The 19917-nt window shown below is 36.7% G+C and overlaps 1 protein-coding gene across 3 annotated transcripts in view; it reads left to right on the top strand.

The window, feature by feature from the left end:
- Window positions 1-19917, top strand: part of LOC126378067 (solute carrier family 12 member 6) — a 292605-nt gene that overhangs the window by 96673 nt on the left and 176015 nt on the right. The gene's annotated exons all lie outside the window — the stretch shown is intronic.

Raw genomic sequence — 19917 nt, 5'->3', positions numbered from 1 at the left:
ATTGGGTTTCCGGAAGTACCTTTTTTGCATCACGGGATAGAATAACGTTAAGGCTAAAATTTCTCCGATCCGAATCGATCGCCATCGACTCGCAAAGAGGAAGAAGGCTAAAATCATTCCAGCAGCTGACTCCCATATCTTCAGGATGAGTTTGTATAACCAGTTATTAATGTGTTGGCATATTATACAGTTCAGATAGTATTTTTGATGTGTTGGTATTCGTCATCCTTCTTAGCGCGGTAAGAAGTTCTTCAAAGGTCGGGGGTGCCGCTAGATCTTAAGCGAAACCCCCGACCTTGTTGTAACAAACTCGACCGATATGTTGTAACAAACAAGTCACTATTGGGATTTAAGACATCGTTAAAATGTGTCCAAAGCGCTGCTAATAAGTCTTTCTGATCAGTGAGGCGTTGGGTCTTTTCCTTGTTGTAGATTGAAACTCTCTTCAAAGTTTGTGGCCGAAAACAGTCTTGAAGCTGTCGAAAATCTACCGGAACTGGATTGATAGGAATCAGCATAGAGCTGAATTTCACAAGCTTATTCCACCTGGCATTTGTTTTTGAGACATATGGTGACAGAAAAGCCCGCCTGTAGTTCCCCACGAGCTGATTTTCACGTTAGAACCATCGCACCAATCTTAGTTTTGCGGTCTGGTTTACCAACCAATAACTTCGGTAGAGCAGAGCACAGCTATAAAAATGCTCGGCAAAGGAACACCATCTATTTATTATTATTATCATCTATATTATCTCATCGACAGATGTGTCTGCTGCGATGTCCGACGTATCTCGGCTTTAAAAGCATGATCGAGTTCTGTTATTGTTTGTCAACTTCGACGGTATCTTATGGCCAGCTCGAAGTGGAGGTCTTAGGCGCAAATGGAACAGAAATTTTGATCAAACAAGTCGCTGATCTATCCACCCCTGGCCGCCTCTTAATATGAGAGCAATCAGTACCTCACTGCAGTCTGTCCTAGTACCGCGTACCATCTAGTAGGAGCCAGTGCTTGGAACTTGCATCCAACCACGTGGTCTTAAATTTTTCAGTAAATCGGAAACAGGTTGTGATAGTGAGATTAAACTCAGCACAGAGTATAAGCATATTAAGACTTTTTCAAAGCTATTTGTTTCTTTTATTGCCCGCATTCAGTTGGTGACAGTCATCTGTCATCCGCCATAATACGCGGTTTACCATATACTTAAAAAGTCGAATTAAGCATGTGTAACAATCTTTATGGTTATATTCTAGATCCTGTTTCTTAATTAAATCGATTTACTCATTATATCCGCCGTGATTTTTCCTAATATTGTAAGGTACAAATATCTGTAAATGCCTTGTCCGACTAAAATCTCTCCCAGGAAAAACGGCTTAAGGACCGACTTTATTTCCGATCTTACTAATATTTGGATTTCATACAATTGAAATTAGTAGCGGATGGTCACTTAAGATATTTTCCTTCCCTGTCATATAACCTTTTATGGAGGTTAAGCTGATTTGCCTCTAGTCTTCTTTTTTTAAGAAGTCGTTTAACTCATTTAGCTTTAGTCAAACTAATAAGTGAGAGGTCTCTTAAAGCATTTTGCTTTTAGCCAATATTTGGCTCTAGTGGATATCAAGCGTTTTTCCTTCAACTGTAATTTAGTTCAATTGAGGCATTTTGTATTAAGCGACTTCTAAAATCTATAACTGATGTGTTTTTCGAACTAAATAAATACAGAATTGTGCAACGTTTAATTTAAAATAATTCTTAGCATTTTGAACACTTTTGATTCAGTAGTTTTTTTTATATGAATTTTTTTCGAAAAAATAAAACTTTAAACGGCTCTCCTGTAAAGTTCACAAAATGTCGCTTAAACCCATTTGCCTTTCAACCCTCGATATGGGAAATTAACAATGGGAAAACCCCGTGTTCTATAAAAAATAAATTCTGCTCCAATAATATAGTTTTTATTGCAATCTATTAAATACACAAAGCATGACATTACTATCGTGACCAAACTTATTAAGCGTAGTCATAAAGTTAATTTTGTTTAAAAATAAAACATTGTTACAGTTATGTAAGTTGGTCTCTATATGAAAGTACTCTTACAAGTTCTGAAAATGTGGACGCAATGGTCCTTCCCAAAATGATAGACCATGATCATCACTAATTTAAGAGCCACGCTCTTGTCGGTGTGGCATTCGCCATGCTACTGTTTTAGGGAAAAATAGAGCAGTGGTTTCCCTCTTGCCTTTCCCCCCTCTTATTTAATTTTCTTACGTCGCTTTCTTTAAGTCGATTAGAACGCAATCAAATATTTTCCTTTTTCAAAATTACATCCATTTTTCTTTAATAAAAGGCATTAGGCCAGCAAAAATTCGCTTATCTTCGCATTTGGGTACAATAAATGCCTTGCGTATTTTTTTATTTGAAACCCAGATTGTGCCAAACGCCGCTTTTGGATTTAGAATGAATAATATACTTTATTCCTTCTGTGAACTTTGTTCGGAATTCCAATTTTAAACGCGTATTGAACGTTCCATTCACATAGAGGGATGAAAAGAAAAACGTAAGATGTAATGTTCTGTATATAAATAAAGTCGCGCCCGTAAGCCATAAGGTGGTTGAACAGCCACAAGTATTATGGACTATGCAGGCTACGTTCCCCCCCCCCCCCCCAAAAAAAAAAACTATACAGAGTTTCCTTCGTTTAACTTTTAGTTTCATGGATAACATACACATGCATCTTTTATCTTTGTTTTGTGGGTATAAATGATGACCCTTTTTATTGCACCCACGCAGAATTACATCTTCCACCCATCATTGTTGTGATCAAAATAAAGAGAAGCAATATAGGTAACAACATTATTCTATACCATACTCGTATTTGTTCCAAATATCAAGCAACAATTATTTTTATAGTGCTTGTGTGTGTGTGCGTGTGCGTGTGCGTGTGCGTGTGCGTGTGCGTGCGTGCGTGCGTGCGTGCGTGCGTGTGTGTGTGTGTGTGTGTGTGTGTGTGTGTGTGTGTGTGTGTGTGTGTGTGTGTGTGTGTGTGTGTGTGTGTGTGTGTGTTTGTGTGTGTGTGTTTGTGCGTGTGTCTGTCTGTCTGTCTGGAGGCATTTGCCCAGCAGTGGGATCTTGTAGGTAGGCTAGATTAGATTAGATGTGTCTGGCATCATATTATATTTTTGAATAACTATGTACCCGAGAAATGAGAAAATAGTTCATTATCACGTTAAATCTATAAAGCACCATCCATATTTTATCTGGAGAACTTAGCCTGGAAACTCCCGCATCAATCAAACACAAATTTGCAATAACGTTGATACGTTTTCATAAGATGGATATGGTGAACCGTATGGTAATCAGTAAGGAAGCCATCATCTCTCGCGTAGGTCATTGATCGACGTTGTCAGCCCAGGTGTCAGAGCCGGGCTGCACTTCTTATCGTGTGGGTTGTGAGGTCGAATATCAACCTCATCAACCCTGACTTCTACTTACATCAGTAAGTAGTAACAGGGACCAACGGCTTAACGTGCCTTCCGAAGCACGGATCATCTTACTTTCGGATAATCAGGTGATCAGCCTGTAATGTCCTTACCAAACTAAAGATCACAAAGTGTTTTTTGTGATATGTCCCCACCAGGATTCGAACCTGGGGGCTCCGGATCGTGAGCCCAACGCTCAACCACTGGATCACGGGGGCCGTTAGGCAGCACTCCTCGCCAGCTACGTTTAAACCCCATGTAATAGGTGGGAATCTATTGCCAATATTGCAATCAACCGGGAACAAATTCTAGAAACCGCGTGTTTACAACACTATTCTTATCGAGTCGATAAAAATCACACAAAATGATGTATGTTATATCTAGTAGATACTTAGGACATACGTAATAGGAATATTTCTAACCGTTTCTTATAAAAAGGTAGTCATTTTTCATAAAATTAAAACCTAATTACCAGAAATCTCACAAAACGAAGAAAGAATAGTATTACACACTTCATGTCTCCTTGTCACGTAGGTCAGCTGGAAGAAAAACTTACCTGTAAGTACTGTCTGTTTTCTTTGTATGTTTCCTTTGTCTGATCTTTTGTGTAGAAATGAATATATAAAGAAAAATTCCTCCATTTTCATTTTATAAAAGTGATACTTATGAAAAATCTTTCCTAATTGAAATAAATTGCGTTTGCGGAGTTTCATACTCTGGAGCATTTTAAATTCAGTTTTGTTTGATATATTAAAAAAAACCTAAAATATTACCAACTTAATCCTTGTTGACCTTGACCCAAGTTTAGTACTTAAGTAAGTATAAGTATATTCTCAGTTGGGATATTATTATATAGAGCGGTAAAAATATTATACAATATTTGACAAATATTTTTCTAGAGATATTTGTCGTAGAAAATCTACATGTAAATATTTCTTGTCAAAACAAAAATATAATTTTAATACATTGTTTTAAGTTTACGCGGTTATTATCATAATTAAAAAACGTAATAACGGGTTTTTACTGCGTTTAAAACAAATACATATACATAAACAAGCGGCAAAGAAAGAGGGTAGACAGATATGTCTGCCCGTAGAAAATTATGGATCTACCTACTCCACTCCAATCTCATCAGTCATCCCGTGATCATGGCACTTGCAACAGTGTCGAAATGTCGGGAGTCTCATATACGCGGTAAGAACCCGTTATTATAATAATTATGTTTTAGTTATTGTAATTTTAATTATTTAAAAACAAGTCGTACATTCCATTTACGCCTATCATGCCTCATTAGATGTAAGTATTTGAAGAATCCGCTCGCCTTTGTGTTTGCAATATTCTTTTGTAAAAAGTTAGTTCTTGTAAATTTTCATTGAGACTCCCGAGGACAAGGCCATTGTAGAGGTTTTATAAAGCCGTACAATAAAGTTCGGTTTACTTGAGGGTAGGCTTTGACAAAAAGGGGCGCATACTCCACACCAACGCACGACTAAAATGCCGACTGATGAAAATTGTTGGGAGATTTCCGGTCCTTTCAATATTTTACTTTGATCGCCCCTGAAGTGACGTTTTTGTCCGATACAGATTCTGTTTTTGTTTTTTATATAGAGAGTGTTAGGGACATCGTAACGAAAACTTTAAGCGATGATTCAGACCATGATTTTGAGTTGTTATCAAGTGGAATTTTCTTTCGAACTGAAAATAATTAAAAACTAGAACTAAGACTGTTACAGGAAAAACCACTTGGTATCAACACAGAATCATGGTCTGGATCATTCCCAAATAAATCTAACACCCTACCAACTTGTATGTACTTGTACAGGGTGCAAGTGACATTATGACAAATACTAAGGGGAATCATTCAACTCATCATTCTCAGTCAATATCAAGTGGAATTTTCTATCGCAAAAGTATGGAATTGAAAATAATTAAAAAATAAAAAACAAACAAAAATAACATGAATTTTGCGACGGAAAGTTCCACTTGAGTATTATCTCCTTCAGTATTCGTCATGATGTCACTAACACCCTGTACACTTGCATTGAGTACATAATAAGTAGGTATACACTGTTCATTTTAAAATGAATGAGGGAATGAATGAATAACGTAGAGGAATAAAAAAATAGGCATCTCGCTGGTACGTAATCCGTTTGACGTGTGCTGTTAATTCTGTCGGGTTATAAAAATGGATCGCACTCATAAGCCGCGCCAGACCCAGCTATCGGCCGGCTTGCCTATTTTTCTTTTATCCTAAATTGTAATACAAGTTAGTAAGTATCTAAATGGTTAAATCTACAACATGTCCTTAAACAATAAGGTATTATAACCTAAAATACAAGTAAATTATTCCAAATTGATTTGTACCAACGAATAAATGATCAATTTGCAGGCATCTTGTACATTCTGTTATTAATTTACGTTTGAATCAAGTAGATGTTTCAATAACCCGCGATCTCATTCATTCGGCGACATTGGCTATCAATTCTCCGTTTTCAATACATATCAATTAGGTGTCATTTGTCCGACCGACTTAGGCCGTGTTTATATGTGAGGGAGATATTTTAGAAAAATTGATTTCTATATGTCTTTTTAGGTTCAAATTAAAGTGTCATAAATGTCTAAAAATGAGCTTATCAGTTCTGTATCCGCAAAGAATAGAATTCACTTTGTAAGCGCACAGGAAATCTAAATGAAATACATATATTTTGTACCCAAAACAATCTACAAAACTACCAACAGAAAATCAAAAAGAATTTTGTTAGGTATCTTCTTTTACAGAAATGTGCGTAAAGGTCATTTGACTTATTATCCATAATTTGCTTCAAGGAAACCTAGTTACCAGTAGGTGTGATACTGTACTTAACAAAATATTTACCCTATTAATACCATGTCATGATAAAGACGACCGTCGTTAAATGGTTTTCAATATATATTTACTAAGGAGAAATTTAGTAGTGGCTAGAGATGGGACATTTCATTGAAGATATCAAAGGTCAAGCTATAAACCGGCGTGTGTGAAGATTTTGTCGAGAGCGTAAGAGGCGTAAGTGCAGTCACGGTCGTAGCAAATAGAATTCCGTTGTTTCTTCCTATCTACAGAACAGTTGTACATTTACCCGGTAAAAAATTCCTACCTGTCTACTAGAATAAAAAGTATTTACCGTGTACGCGGTAAAAATCTCTATTCCGATACCAATGAGAAATAGGCAGTCTCCTTTACCTAGTTATTTTATTTATTTTTTATAAAAGGGTGTACCTGACAGCTTCTATAATGAAATTTTAAATAAATTAACAGTAACATCAGGAATTGGACTATTGCATTCTACTCTGAACCGGCGTGCGTGTATGAAGCGATTGATGAATGTGGAGGAAGCAAGAGAAGTGTGTCAGGATCGAAGCAAATGGAATTCTATAGTCTCTGCTTACCCCGGTGGGAAATAGGCGTGAGTTTATGTGCATGTATGTATCAGGAATTGGACTGTTACAGTGCACAGAACATTTGCAGTGTAAGACGATGTAATCGTTTAGGTAGAAATAAACAATAATAGAGTTGCTTATTTAAATAGGTATGCATGAAGTCTTCGATGAGAGTGGAAGGAGCGAAAGTGGTGTGTCAGGATTGTAGTAAGTGGAATTCCGTGGTGTCTGCCTACCCCAACGGGAAATAGGCGTGATCTTATGAGTACGTATGCAAAGATATAGTATACATATAGTGAAATATGAACGCACTACAAAAATGCTGAGTGCATTGATGACGCAAGCGCAAACGTAAACATACGTTGAACACATGGCATGGCCATCACTCGTACAGCCAATCACGCGTCTACAACGCGCTAGTAAAGTGTTTTAACTATAACGGTTTTATCCTGATCGCTGATGATATCAGTGGCGTGGCGATGAGCATATGAGATAAAATAGGAAGAGAGATAGAGTATTTGATTTACTTACTGATTTTTGATATATTTATGATTTTTTTTGTAGATTTTTCGTACTTGTGTGAGCGAACAGTGTTCGCCTCCTTTTATAAAGGTTGAGTTATCTTAACATTAGTGATGACTGATAACTCAGTCGCTATGACAGTAGCAAAAAACTCGGAGAAACTCCTGTAAATTAGCGTGTCAAGAATATGATAAAGTGTATCATGACAGATTATCCGTCCATCTCTAGAAAATCCAAAATTTCTAAGCGTCTTGAAGTTTAACTGACTGATCGTTTAGCCGTTGGTCCCGGTTACTACTTACTGATATAAGTAAGTAGTTGTTACATGAGACATGTCAGGGGCCTTTGGCGGCTCAATGGTATGTATTGTGTTGTGCTTGTCACCATAAGTAGATTATGTCCAATTTTCTCAGCACTAAGATTTTCTAACCACCCTATAGCGTCGACATCAACAATATCCATAATTCTGGAATGTTTTTTAGCGACCACTGTGGTCCTGTGGTTTACCGGTTTTTTCCCAATTTATGTTAAGTGCAGTTTTCACTTTTATATAAAATCCTTTATTTAGCATAATAATAATTACATTTACAAAGAGATCTTTTCTACATCGTAAACAAACATAAATATAATTGTTGCCTAGGCTGACTCACCTCTATGAACATATGAACATACGTTTTACAATTATTTTTACTAAATGAAGTTACATTTCAAAAATTACATGATACTTATTATAAATATCATGTAATTTTTGAAATAAGTGAGAAACAGTGTGATAAGACAGAGATGTGGTGTAAAAGACGATATAGTGACTAGGATTGAGAAGGGAATGTTAGGTTGGTTTGGACACGTAGAGCGGATGAAGGATAATAGGATTGCAAAAGCGGTATATAAAGCGAAAGTTGATGGTAGGGCTGGCAGAGGAAGACCGAGAAGGACTTATGATGACCAAATTGGAGATGTCCTTAGAAAAGGTTCAATACGATCTACTCTGAACCGGCGTGCGTGTATGAAGCGATTGATGAATGTGGAGGAAGCAAGAGAAGTGTGTCAGGATCGAAGCAAATGGAATTCTATAGTCTCTGCTTACCCCGGTGGGAAATAGGCGTGAGTTTATGTATGTATGTATTATAAATATGGTACTACTTTTTAGATAAGTAGTACAAAAATATTATTGTTAGCTATAAAAACACTTGATTTAAGTAAGTACAATCGTGATAAATTAACTTGTAAATGAGATTTACACTGGTGTTTAATTAACGGGTATCCGCACAAGAATTTGTACGTTCGGTCAGCGCTTGACCGGCCTGCAGTTTTCACTAAAACTGTTGCCTCGACCATTATAGACGGTGATACGGCTCACTCGATGGTCTAACAGAAAGCTTGGTGAGGTGTGGGTATTTAGTTCTTCTTGTGCCTCTGACTTCCCAAATCGGGATATAGTCATGACCTTATGTTATGTATGATTTTTTATAAAGCTGAAAGATAAAAGATAAAGATTTTTATTGTGCATTAGATACAGTTATAGATAATAGTAGTAGTTATTTCGTGATTAGTTCTTATATTTCGCAAAGATGCTCTTGCGCAAGTGTGGACGTACCCCAAGCGCCTATACCGGATCCATTCGGTACAAGCCGATCGCCACCCGATATATTTATAGAATTATTTATGACAATGCATCAGAATTGCGCAGGCAATTTCGCATAATATACCTACTTAGATATCGTTATGATATTATAGAACAATGTAACATAGTATAGTATCACGCTTAGACTCCCGAAGGGGAAGGCGAGAAAAAGCTTAGAAATATAGAAATGCTCATATAAAAATTACATTATTATCAACGATAGACAAAAAATGCTAATAGTCACTATCTTCAGTTAGTTCGCTACTACAAAAAGTATTAACACTTATTTCACTTATTGCAAATCGTCTTTTGAATGTGCATGACTACTGAATTCTGCTTTGGTAGTGTCAATAGCTGGCAGAGTACTATGTGATATAACAAGTAACATTACGATTCCGAGCAACATGGAGCTATAAAATACGAATTGAGATGCAATATGCATCACCTACTTAGCTGCTATTCAGCCACTTAGAATACCTAAGTAGGATTCTCTTCAAATTTCAATAAGTAACGTAACGACTTTAACACCATTGACATTATTATGTGATGAAAATATTGATGATGAGCTCTGATGTAATCGCTAGACGCCTTGACCGCTAAGCAGAGTCCCGGGTTAGAGTCCCGATGGGGTGAATTTTAGGAATCGAATTGTTCTGATTGGAAAAAAGAAACACACGCTTATTTTCCCGGGTATGTCGTAAAAACTGACGGCTGGATTGTAACATAGCATCACGCCTGTATCCCCGAAGGAATGGGCAGAGGTGTTTCTATCAAAAATGATATGCCTGTATATTGTATCAAAAGTAGTAAAGTAGTAGTGGGGTGATTTAGAAAGATATAGATATCTCCTCTCTATCTATACTATTATCGTAGTAGTATTGTAAAAGAAAATATAGTGACGAGAACTGAGAAAGGGATGCTTAGATAGAGAGAGAACGGTTGAAAGTAGACTCACAAAATGCGGGCGATGCGGGTGTAAGTGATAAATTAACTTGTAAATGAGATTTACACTGGTGTTTAATTAACGGGTATCCGCACAAGAATGTGTACGTTCGGTCAGCGCTTGACCGGCCTGCAGTTTTCACTAAAACTGTTGCCTCGACCATTATAGACGGTGATACGGCTCACTCGATGGTCTAACAGAAAGCTTGGTGAGGTGTGGGTATTTAGTTCTTCTTGTGCCTCTGACTTCCCAAATCGGGATATAGTCGTGAGGTAGAGTTGGAAAAGGAGTTTTTTTTTTTGACGTGACTTATTGTAGATTTGCCGCAGATGGCATTAACTATTTGGCCGGAGTTGGAAAAGGAGAGGTTAGGCGTCTCTTCTTCTTCGTCGTTCCCTCACTGCCGAGGATCGCGACCACAGGTTATGGTTTCCCACTCGGTACATACTCGGTAGGCGTACATACGAGAAAATCCAGGATATTTAAAGAAATGCCAGGTCAAGAGTACTCTAAACCGGCGAGAATGCATGCGGGAACTTTGATGAGAATGTGTACAGAACGCTGGTTATTATAATAAAACACATGCAAACAATTGAATGAACTGTATTACTTAGGATGTTATATTAAATTACAAGATCCAAACATTGAGACGCGTTGGTTTGCTCGCGCTAGAGATGTGACTGAACCATAAATGGTAGACAATTAGGTATGTCCCATACAGAATGGAAGAAGCGAAAGTGGGGATATAAGCGTGATCTTATGTATCTATGTACACAGACATACACATACATAAACTCACGCGTATTTCCCACCGGGGTAAGCAGAGACTATGGAATTCCATTTGCTTCGATCCTGACACACTTCTCTTGCTTCCTTCACATTCATCAATCGTTTCACACAGGCACGCTAGTTCAGATTAGATCGTACTGAAACTTTTTTAAGGACATCTCCAATTTGGTTAATGTACGTTCTTCTAGGCTTCCTCCGCCAGCCCTACCATCAACCTTAGTTTTATATAGCGCTTGGATATATTATATTATGTAGTTGTCTCCTGATTACTTATGCTTGTGAGTTTGTGTGTAGTGTATCTTGCTAGCAAATGTAGATATCTTTGACTTATATGACTGTCTTTACTTAGTTTTGGAAGTTGCGCTAGTCTGCTCTCAAAGATCTCAGTCCGCTGTGCAACCTTGTTAGTGAAAATGCGAGTGTAGAAGTACTTACATTATGAATTCACATAGACACATGTGATGGAGCCAGGGCTTATAAAATGGCTCGCTGTTTCAAAGTAACTAGAAAAATATAGAATTAAAATTGCGAAAGTATTTGTCTGTCTGTTACTTTTTCACGGTGCCATTAGACCGATTTGGAAGAAAATTGCTCACCAGAATGATTGGCCAACCTTGTTTACGTTTGTTGATCAGTATTATTCAAACAAGCACAAATTTGGGCTATTTGTTTCTGGAGGTACGTATAGGTTTTCAATGGAACATCTTACATCGTGTCCTGTGCAGGTTATATTGCACAAGACGACCTTTTCATATGCTATCGCGGAGTTCCGTGCATCGTAAAGTTTGCGGACGAGTGGAGTGCAAAGTTGAAGTATCAACTATTTGCTCATACTTTACGGCTCCAATGTCTTACTTTATTCCATGGTGTAGGTACTTACATTATTTTCCATTGTGAAGTAATACTTATAATACAATACAAAAACTCTTTCTTGCACACATTTTTTTTAACGTGAGCTATTGTAGATTGGCCGCAGATGGCATTAACTACTTGGCCAGACAAATGGGGAGCGCTGAAGGCTCTCAACCGGTAGCACACAAAAAGAAACACATTATATAAACAATTACAAACAAATATATATTATATTATTGCTAAGGTAGTGTTGAAGGGATTCCAAGTGTAGTAGAAATAAAATACGAAGTTGTCACGAACTTGCGGTTTATATCGTTGGTAGAACAAAAAACAGAATGAGCGCGAGTAACCAAATGTCATGCTTTTTATAAACTTGATATAACCCAATTTCAGTGTTACCAGAGCAAAAGAAATAAATTACCCATCAATACAATTCGCATATTAGAAAATCAATTAAACAACTGAAATATAAAATAACTAAGTAACTAAATAGTATTCGTACATTAATTTATACTTAATTAGATTGAACTTAAATGTAATAACTACGGAAAATCAAAGATAAGTGGCGGTAGATGACGATGGCGTTAACACTAGTTATTTCTTCCAGGCAAGCTTTACTTAACTGCAGTATTTTCTTAGTAAAAGTCACGAGTTCTACTTGGTTATAACTTTGTTAAATTAAAACATTTCTGAGACAAGGAAAGTAAAACATAGTGAAAGATGACTCTTTGTTGTGTGAAGTTGTTGAATGAAATTCTAGAACTAACACGTATTTCTCAATAGCACAGTATGTGGAAGGGAGCGGGAAAGTAAACACTGAAGTCAGCATAACCCGCTGTATTATCTTAAAATGATTTTACACAGCACAGAGTAGAGTTTAAATTATACCTGTCATTTTTTATCCGCCGAAAATTAAAGGGACGGGTAATCGACAGGCTTAACCTTCATAGAACACACGTAAAACTTCTTTTAGGTAGAAATGAAAAAAAATCCCTCCCCAAATTTTATATTGGCCAATAAACCAACCGAATTAAGTTGACAACACACGTCAAATGCGTTGCATATCAGCGAGATGTTTACTTTATTCGCCCTGGTTATTCATTCATTTTAAAATTAACAGTTGTTAATCATCCGTCCCTTTTCTTTTCAGTACATAAGAAAATGGCGGGTATAACTTGAAATAAAATTAGGAGGTGTCTGCAGGAATCGATGCCATTATCATAAAGTGTAGCATTCTCGAATGTTGTCTAGCCAAGGCCAATTTTTTTACTTCTATAGAAGAAGCGACTAAATAATAAAACAAAGGTTTATATAATGTCAGTCGATCTATACATAATATATGTCCAATCCAGAATATTCTAATTCTGACCTGTTTATTCGGTTTACCTCGCACCTGTGGAGATTTGAGTAAACTCCGCGGTGGTTCGCTACTCTAATCTAATTATGAGGTAACTAACAGGTTCCAACTAGCTTGCCCTAAATAGATTTGCCGCTATAAAACGGGATGGTAACTCCATTTCAGCTTAATATGGTGTTCAGGCGGAAATTATCCTAATTGGAACATACATTAAGTAGGTATCTACATGGACTTTGCATGTAATAGATATATATTGTATCTTTTGGAGTTAGTGGAGCCACAAATTTGCAGTGACTTTTATAACATAACATGGCATCACGCCTGTATCCCCTTAGGGTTAGGCAGAGTGTATAGTACACCCACTCCTCGCCAGCTATGTTTAAGTTCCTTGTTCCTGGAACTTGGATGTTCCAAGGGCGAGCACATTGTCGTTAACCGGGCACAAATCGTGGAAACCACGTGATGTCGTGAATAAATAAAAACAAATTCAGTGAGTCGGGATTCGAACCTTACGATGTAAGTCACGCGTTTTTCGGCTAACACGGTTTTCTATTTAAAAAAAAATAGGTTTATCAGTTTTTTATTGATATTGATAAATAATATACATATAATACGGAGACGGAGAGCCGTGGTATCCCAGTTGGTCGAACGCTTGCCCCTCACTTTGAGGTCGCAAGTTCAAATCCAGCACAAGCCTAAACCTATGATTGTCGAATTTGTTTTGGAAATCGGCGCTCAGCGGTGAAGGAAAACATCGTGAGGAACATTCCCGATAAATGCATTTTCGGAGATATGTGACCTAACCTGTATTGGGCTGGTTTTCCCTTCGCGGGTTGGATGGTGAGACAGGCAGTCGCTTCTTTAAAAAACCGGCCTTTCAAATCTTCAGGTTAGGTAAACGGACCCTGTGAGAAACGGGATAATCGAGATATTGGCAAATAAATATAATTCCTGCTATTTTTCTTTTTATTTTAGAATACCCATGCCGTGCCGTCAGGCAGGCTTCTAATGAACGGATTCCGTGGTGACCGCAGTAGGTTCAAAAATGCAATGTAATTTACGTGTACAGTAGCAAAATTACCTACTGCAGGGGAATTATTACGTTTTGCGGCCATTCCGTGCAATATGTTCACAAAGGGAGCGTTTGAATAACGTGCTTCTGTTTGTGTTGCGAGTTCGTTAGCCTATCCAATACAGTACAAATATACTTTATTGCACCAAAATAAAAATTAATATTTACACAACACTCTTAACTAGGTACACGGCAAATGGCGGCCTTATCGATCAAAGCGATTTCTTCCAGACAACTATAGGCGAGGAAATATGTAAAAATTAAAAGATTGCTGGTGCAACCTATAAATACAACTTACCAATACTAAATAAATACGTAACATACATTTATAAATACCTACATACTTACACACAAAAATAAATAAAATACTTATGCAGGGTGTCGGTGACGAAAACTTTGAAAGATAATTCAGGCCATGATTCTGTTGATTCACATGATTCGTGATTTATTATGCACATATAAATCGTACTTTATATCGCACGTTCGCATCCGTGTAATAATTAAAGAAATAGCAAGAGTGGTGGTTATTCTGATATCTTATGATAAGTCATCTGCCTAGCATTATCCCGTGTTTCACAGGGTCCGCTTACCTAACTTGAAAGATTTGACGAGTTCGGTTTTTACAGAAGCGACTGGTCCTCGCTTTCTCACCGCTGAGCACGTGATAATATAATCATTTATAATCCAAACATGAATTCGAAAACAAATTCGACAATCATTGGTTTAGGCCTGTGCTGGATTCGAACCTGCGACCTCAAAGTGAGAGGCAAGCGTTCTCCCAACTGGGCTACCACGGCTCCATAGACATTCATTCTGATATATTATGACTCTACATTATAAATTACTAACGTGATTTTAGGTGTTAGTGATATCGTAACGAATACCGGGGGGGATGATTCAGACCATGATTCTGAGTTAATATCAAGTGGAATTTTCCGTCGCAAAATTCATGTTTATTTTTAGTTTTTTTAAATTATTTTCAATTCTATACTTTTGCGATGAAAAATTCCACTTGAGATTAACTCAGAATAATTCAAATTCAAATTATTTATTTCAGATTAATATCCATAATTATAAGTGCATTAGATTAGATTAGATAAAATTAAATAAAATTATATAAAATCAAATAAAATTAATATTATTAATAAAAATGAAATAAAATACATGAAATAACATTGGTGCCCATTCGGGTGCACACAAACTTAACCCAATTTTAGTTCGACAGCTCTTAAATGAGTGCCGTCCTGCACTTACAATAAGAACAAGAAAGGGATAGGTAGAGCTAATTTTAGTCCTGTCAAACTATGTCAAAATAATGAGCCGAATTATCCCTCTCAGTATTTGTTACGATGTCACTTACACCATACGAAAAAATTATCTTACACTTTGTATATTTTGAAAAAGAATAGTAACATCATCATCATTCTGTCCTTGTCCCACTCTAGGTGGGGTCGGCACAACATGTATTCCTCTTCCGTTCACTCTCAGTCGTCATCTCAATACTCTCACCTTTCACACTTTTCTTGGGTCGTCCCCTACCCCTATATCCATCCACATTGATACTCATAACTTTCCTCGTTATATGCCTTTCAACCTTCCCCATTAAACGAATAGTGTTATTCTTTGCTATCAATGATATAACGTAAAATATAAACTAAGGCGCTTCCCAGACAACACTGTCCTGACGCGGTTGGCAAGGTCCGCTGATGCCTAACACACGAAAATCCCCATTTGTCCGGCCAAGTAGTTAAAGCCATTTGCGGCGAATGTACAAGAAGTCACGTCTAAAAAATAACACACACTTCGCGCAGTGCATCGCTACAAATTCCGCGTTGTGTGAATGTCGCCTTAGGTACTTATATTTTATTTTATTTTATGTTTTATGACAAGAGCATACCTAACTCTATCTCTCACTGTCTTTATGACTTAGAAATTAATTTTACGATATTCTTAATAGGTATTACTTTGTTTATTTATGTATTTATTTATTATAGGTTATCAACATGATAATCAACAGTATATGTTTTGACACATTAGCACATATAGATAAATACATAATTGACACCACAATTAAAGATAACGACAACATTCATGAACTCCTGGTTGCAACTTAACAATTTGGTTTTACACAAAGTATTATAAGATTTTTAACACTGTTGAAATAAAATATTTAAAGAAAGTAAGATAACATAATATTTTTTTAACATTATATATTTTTTTTAGTAAAGACAAACTAAAGTTTAACTAAAATTGTTACACTGAATTTATTATCTTTTTTCTTGAATATCGTTCTTATGCTGTTTTTTTTTTTACTGAAATCACACCAGGGTTCATCCGTTTTGTATGGAATTACAATGAGGGACTTTCCAGGCTACGTTCTTCAAAAATATTATAGATGGCGCTGTTAAGATTTGACGTGATAATTACCTATTTTCTCATTACTAGGGTACGTACATAATTCGTCGCTAACATAGCTAACTGACGTATCTGAATTTTTTGGCGAATATGATTTTCACCTTTTGCAATTGGCAATAAGGCACAAAAATTTAACAAAAAATTGCAGATACGTCAATTTGCAAAGTCAGCCACGAATTATTCGAAAATACATTGTAATGGCAGAAGCATATATAAAAATAATTGTTGCTTGAATTTGGATCAGATTATGTATATATTGCTACCTGTATAGGTAGGGGGAAGCAATATTGTTTAATAATAATAATAATAATAATAATAATAAAAAAGTTTATTTAGGTGATTCTCTTTATTTTGATCAGAATAATAATTGTGCTTGGCTGTAATAAAAACAAGAAGTGTGTAAGATGATTCCGTGCTTCGGAGGGCACGTTAAGCCGTTGGTCCCGGCTATTAGCCGTAAAAACACATCCACCAACCCGCAGTGGAGTAGCGTGGTGGAGTATGCTCCATACCCCCTCCGGTTGATAGAGGGGAGGCCTGTGCCCAGCAGTGGGACGTGTGTGGGCTGTTTATGTTTAAAATGAAAAAAAATGAAAATGAAATGAAATTTATTCGCTCTAGAGTGGTACAAAAGATCTTAAATATACATTATATCGAAAAAAGTCCATCACTCAACCATACAGCGTGCGAATATTATTAATATTAAATAATTTATAATTAAAGGAACATTTAATCTTTAATAAACCTGTCTTAAAAAAAATAACAATAGATATTATGTATGTATGTAATAAAAAGGGTCGTCATTTATACCCAAATAAAGATGAAATTAGAAGGTTAAATGAAGGAAAATCTTTACAACAACATCTATCTTGTTTTAGAGGAACGTAGTCTGTAAGTCCTTCATTACTATCACTTAACATACCTATAACTTAGTAGTAATTTAATATTGTATGTAGCGTGATTAAAATTGTTTTTTGAACTGTACATGTAAATGACAGATGTGATGTCAAGCAGTCGCCGTGCGGGGAGTCGCTGTCCACGCTACAATTCGTGACTTATTGATACTACTTAGCTATATGGTCGCTTATTGTACTTTTTCTGTTTCTCATCTGTTTTGTATTTCCTGTAAAGTATATATTATGTTATGTTAGTAGCAACTATTTTTGACTAGGGTTGACGCGTTATAACTAAAAACGGGTTTCGGCTGTAAAAAATATTTAGTACCTACCAATATTTTGTTAAGATTTAGTTTATTATAGGTATAAGCAATAGAGTACGTACCATACCAGACCAATGGGGGAGGTCTCTGTCCAGCAGTGGGATCAAATTCAAATTCAATAATATCTTTATTCAATAGGCAACATAGTTACACTTTGAATCGTCATTTTCGTCTTATCCGCCTAAAACTACTGCAGCTTCTTACAACCAGTATAGCCGGAGAATAGAAATTGCAAGAAAAACCTCGGAACAGAGCCGTAGACGTTCTTTTAAAAATAAACATAAAGTATTTCTTATTGAATAAAAAAAAATGTTATACAATTTAGTAATTTGGCTGCTTAATATCGGTTCCCAGACAGTTAATTCCATGAATTCATATCTTCTAGATAATCACTAATCTTATAGTAATAACCTTTTTTGATCATTCAGGATATATTAGATTTGAAAACATAAGTACCTATTTACGTAATCGGTGTTTGATTAATGTTTCACAGAATATTCTCTCCCATTAGGTACATGAATAATTTGAACAAAGCGATAATTGTGTTCAACAGTTAGTATCTACACTTCTCATCAAAAAAATCGAAACACCTTGCAAGTTTACGTTTTGTCAGGATTATCAGAAAAATGTGTACATTTAGGAATAAATGTTAAATGTCGTTTAATAGTGAGTAATATGAGCTTATCAAATCTTAATGTTAATGTTCTAAATTTAAATGAATTTTTCATAGGTTTCGTATTTTGTTAAATGAGTCATTTTTATTCCGTATGGAGTATAAAGGAAATGGATAAAACAACACACGTAAATGAAAAAAAAAGCTAAAAAACGTTTATTTAATAACTTGTATTCCCTCCCCGAGCTCTAATTACTGCTTCCATACGGTTCTTCATCGATCGGATGAGAGTCACGATCACATGCTGTGGTATATTGTCCCATTCCTCTTGGATTGCATCTTGCAGCTGGCTAAGTGTTTCTGGGGCAGGATCTCTTGCTCGAATTCGTCTCTTTAATTCATCCCACAGATGTTCAATGGGATTCATGTCCGGGCTTCTTGCTGGCCATTCCATAATAGAGATATCGACTTCGTTAAGATAATCTCGTACGACGCCCGCGGTGTGAGCCCTAGCATTGTCGTGCATGAATATGAAGCCGTTGCCAATAAAATGTGCATAGGGCATCACATGAGGCTCGAGACACTCTTCGACGTACCGATGACAGTTTAGTGCAGGCAGACGTGGCCCAGACACGAAAGCAAGCTCTGTCTTACCGTCGGCGCTGATTCCTCCCCAAACCGTCCACGAACCGCCACCATAGCTGACCTTTTCTTCAATGCAGCATTGTGCATAGCGTTCTCCGTCTCTTCTGTAGACCTTGTTCCTTCCGTCGTTACCATACAGCATAATTTTACACTCATCAGAAAAGAGAACTTTGCTCCACTGTAGGTATGACCAATTTAGGTGCTCACGTGCAAAGTTAAGGCGCGCTCTTCGATGGTCTGCAGTTAATTTCGGCCCATTTGCTGGCTTATGCGGTACCAGTCCACGATCCTTCAACCTTCTTCTAATTGTAGAGTCACTTACAGCCACCCTTCGTACAACACGAAGCCGCTGCTGCAGTTGAAAAGCGATAAGGCGTCGATTTCTTAAAGAAGTTGTTACAATAAATCGATCATCTCGCTCAGAAGTGACCCGATTCCTGCCAGATCCTGAACGGCGCGTGAACAAACCAGTCTCCCGATAACGTTTATAGACTCTATGAACAGATGACAGGCTTAGATGCAGTCTTGCAGCCACAACACGCTGACTAAGGCCAGAATCCAGCAATGCCACAACTTGGGCGGCTTCTGTGGGCGAAGTATCCATACGTTTTAGAAAAAAAAACCTTTTTTCAGACGTCCCAAAGTCACAGTATTGAAATAAAAAACAAAAAGTTTAAGGATAGGCGCCAATTTTTAGTTTTTAAACGCTAAATGTACTCCAACCCTAAACACACATTTGTCTCAAAACAGTGATTCATTTCGTTTATAAGATAAACAAATGAAATTCTAATTTTGAATTTAGAATTTTCGCTTATTACTGTAATGGCCAAACTGCCAGCTAAACATTTATGTATTTTTTTTCATCGTATGAATTCTTTTTTGTGTTAAATTCGGACAGAAACAATGAAAACGGAAGTGTTTCGATTTTTTTGATGAGAAGTGTATTTACGTATTTGATAGTTGATAAACTGGAATTAC

The sequence above is a fragment of the Pectinophora gossypiella genome, chromosome 2, assembly GCF_024362695.1.
Source record: "Pectinophora gossypiella chromosome 2, ilPecGoss1.1, whole genome shotgun sequence".
Classification (NCBI taxonomy): Eukaryota; Metazoa; Arthropoda; class Insecta; order Lepidoptera; family Gelechiidae; genus Pectinophora; species Pectinophora gossypiella.
The sequence above is the reverse complement of the archived record's forward strand: the minus strand, read 5'-3'. Positions and strand labels throughout refer to the sequence as shown.